Source organism: Callospermophilus lateralis, chromosome 11 (assembly GCF_048772815.1).
Source record: "Callospermophilus lateralis isolate mCalLat2 chromosome 11, mCalLat2.hap1, whole genome shotgun sequence".
In the NCBI taxonomy this organism is placed as follows: domain Eukaryota; kingdom Metazoa; phylum Chordata; class Mammalia; order Rodentia; family Sciuridae; genus Callospermophilus; species Callospermophilus lateralis.
In genome coordinates, this window is record NC_135315.1 from 82,015,756 (window position 1) to 82,020,096 (window position 4,341).

Here is a 4,341-nt window from a genome sequence, read left to right on the forward strand (position 1 = left end):
TTAATCAATGAAATAGAAAGTACCATGAGAAGGCAACCAACCAAGAAAAGCCCAGGACTGGATGGATAAACACCTGAGGTCTATAAGACCTTCAAAGAAGAACTAATACCAATACTCCTCAAATTATTCCATGAAATAGAAAAAAATGAAAGGCTTCCAAACGCATTCATTGATGTCAATATCACCATGATTCCAAAACCAAAGACACATCAAAGAAAGAAAAACTTTGAAAGAAAAAAGAAAGAAAAGAAAACTTCAGACCAATATCTCTAATGAACATAAATGCAAAATTTTTTAATAAAATTCTGGCAAATCAAATATAAAAACATATTAAAAAGATAGTGCACCATGATCAGGCAGGGTTCATCCCCAGGATGCAATGTTAGTTCAACATATGGAAATTAATAAATGTAATTTATAAAATCAATATACTTAAAAGAAAATAATCATATAATCATCTCAACAGATGCAGAAAAAGCATTTGACAAAATACATCACCCTTTTACGTTCAAAACACTAGAAAAACTAGGGATAATAAGAATATATCTCAATATTGTAAAAGCTATCTATGCTAAACCCCAAGCCAAAAGCACTCTAAATGGAGAAAAATTGAAAGCATTCCCTCTAAGAACTGGAAAAAGACAGAGATGCCCTCTTTAACCACTTCTATTTAACATAGTACTTGAAGTTCTAGCCAGAGCAATTAGACAGAAAAAAGAAATGAAAGGGATACGGAAAGGAAAAAAAGAACTCAAACTATTACTATTTGCCTATGACATGATTCTATACTCAGAGCATCTGAAAAATTCTACCAGAAAACTCCTAGAACTAATAAATGGATTCAGCAAAAATCAATACCCATAAATCAAATGCATTTTTGTAGATCAGTAATGAATCCTCTGAAAGAGAAATTAAGGAAATACCCCATTTACAATAGCCTCAAAAAAACAAAAACTTAGAAATCAACTTCATGAAAGAGGTGAAAGACCTCTACAATGAAATCAACAGAACACTAAAGAAATTAATTAAAGAACACCTTAAAAGATGGAGAGATCTCCCTTGTTCTTGGATAGGCAGAATTAATATTGTCAAAATTACCATACTACTGAAAGCACTATACAGATTTAATGCAATTCCAATCAAAATCCCAATGACAATCCTCATAGAAATAGCAGTCATGAAATTCATCTGGAAAAATAAGAGACCCAAAATAGCTAACGCAATCCTTAGCAAGAAGAGTAAAGCAGGTTGCATCGCCATACCAGACCTTAAACTATACTACAGAGTAATAGTAACAAAAACTGCATGATATTGGCACCAAAATAGACTGGTAGACCAATGTACAAAATAGAGGACACAGAGACTAACCCACATAATTACAACTATCTTATATTAGACAAAGATGCCAAAAACATGCATTGGAAAAAAGATAGCCTCTTCAATAAATGGCACTGAGAAAACAGGAAATCCTTATGCAACAAAATGAAATAAAACCCCTATCTCTCACCATGCACAAAACAAAACACCAAGTGAATCAAAGACCTAGGAATTAAACCAGAGACACTGTGCATATTTGAAGAAAAAGTAGGCCCAAATCTTCATCATTTCAGATTAGGCCCTAACATCCTTAATAAGACTCCTATGGTGTAAGAATTAATGTCAAGAATCAATAAATGGGATGGATTCAAATTAAAAAGCTTCTTCTCAGCAAAAGAAACAATTAGTAAGGTGAATAGAGAGCCTACGGGTTGGGAGCAAATCTTTACTCCTCACACATCAGATAAAGCACTAATCTCTAGGGTACATAAAGAACTCAAAAAACTAAACACCAAAAAAACAAAGGGCGCAATCAATAAATGGGCCAAGGAACTAACAGACACTTCTCAGAAGAAACGATACAATCAATCAACAAATATATGAAAAATGTCCAAAATATCTAGCAATTAGAGAAATGCAAATCAAAATTACTCTAAGATATATCTCACTCCAGTCAGAATGGCGGTTATTAAGAATACAAGCAACAATAAGTTTGGTGAGGATGTGGGGGGAAAGATACAGTCTTACATTGCTGTTGGGACTGCCAATTGGTGCAAACAATCTGGAAAGCAATATGGAGATTTCTTAGAAAACTTGGACTTGAACTACTGTTTGACCCAGCTATCCCACTCCTTGGTTTATAACCAAAGAACTTAAACACAGCATACTAGAGGGACACAGTCACATCAATGATTATAGCAGCACAATTCACAATAGCTAAATTGTGGAACCAATGTAGATGCCCTCAATAAATGAATGGATAAAGAAACTGTGATATATATATATACACACACACACACACACACACATACATACATACATACACACACACATACACAATAGAATATTACTCAGCATTAAAAGAGAATAAAATTGTGGCATGTGCAGGTAAATGGATGGAGCTGGAGAATATCATGCTAAGTGAATTGAGCCAATCCCCAAAAACCTAAGGCCGAATGTTTTCTCTGATAAGTGGATACTGATCCATAATGGGCGTTGAGGGAATCATGGGAGAAATGGAGGTACTTTGAATAGGACAAAGGGGAAGGTGGGAGGGAGGCTGCATGGGGTCAGGAAAGATGATGAAATGAGATGGACATCATTACCTTAGGAACATGTATGAAGACACAAATGATTGTACTTTGTGTACAACCAGAGAAATGAAAAATTGTGCTCCATTTTTGTACTATGAACTGAAATGCATTCTGATGTCATGCATAACAAATTAGAACAAATAAATAAATTAATTTATAAAGTCAAAAGGGCCCAGGATTTATGACTAGAACTTATTAATCCAAAGAAGAAAAGGCAATAGAAACTGTGATGAATGGAAAAAACAAAAAAAACAGGTACATAGAGAAGGGTAAAAAAAATTCAAGTAATCCAGTCACAGAATGATCAACACATCATCCAAAAGGTGTTGAGACCACAGTGACTGGACTGGTTAAGCAGATAAGCAGAATTCCTGCAGTAAAGTAGAAGGTGGTCAGATTACAGTACAAAATATGTGGAAAAATTACAAATAAGCTGAACAGACAATGCGGCCACTCAAAACCACTAGAAATCCCTGCAACTAAAGGAGATAAGTCATCATCTTACTGAAAGGATGATTCTTCAGGGGAATGCACACAAAAATCTTAGAAACCATGAAAATAAACTAATAAACAGTAACATCCTCAAGCATTATAAATTAAAAATAAAATAAATTAAAGGAATCACAGGTTAAGCTCCACTAAACATAGACACACAATAGGCCTCAGGCATAGCGCAGCAAGAATTTCTATTAATTTAAATGGAGTAAAATGAAAAAGAAAATTCACATCAGAAGACTCATGAAATAAAAATGTCGGTTCTGAGCAAAGTCAACACAAGTTTACTGTCAGGGCTAAAAGCCTCCTGCACCTACTCTCAATTGGGGTGCCATCTTAATGCTGCCCATTCAGTGTCCTATTGTGTTTGAGTTTTGCAAGTTTGATCTTTAACTGTGGATTTCCTCCTCCTGATTGCACTAAAGCAGAATGCAATATCTTTTTGAAGTCAGTTTTGCTGGGTGAATATTTTAAAGCTAGTTCTGTGCTATATAGAATATATAAACTGAATATTTATACCAGTATATGGAAGAGCTTTAGCAAGCCCATCACATCTATAAGAAGTACTATTAATATCAATGGTAAGGCAGTGAGTCTGATTATCCACATGCTTCTGCTAAAATTGCTGAAGCAGAATAGACAATGACGAAAGACAGAAAATGCAGTACAGAAAACCAGCATGGTGCCAACAAGGTTGAAAAATAATTATTAGAGTGCTTTGTTTTGAACTTACATGCCAATGACCTATAGGAGAGAACCATTAAAATTATTAATATCAAATTAAAAATCCCAAAACTAATATTTTTAGATGAAAGACTTTTTTCTTCTTGGTGTAAATTTTAATTATTTACTTTTGATTTTTCACTTGCTAATATGTGTTTTTGTAGTCTAGAGAAAGAAGGAAAAACTATACAATTCTTAAGTAATAGTCAACCAAGGAGGTGGGAGAATTTTCTTTTTCTAATTTACTCTGTGCACAACTCATAGTCATTAGGTTAAATAAATATTAAAGTAAAAATTAATAATGTATAAATTCAGATAGATTGAAAGATGAAGTATTTTTTTTAAGAAAGGTACAATTTCTCTGCAAAAAAAAAAAAAAAACATTTGTGTGAATGTGGATGTATACCTATTTAATTTTCATCAATGATGACTGATCTCAGCATAAAACTGATACAAAAGACCAAGAAAATATCTCAGAGTTTTAAAATATGAA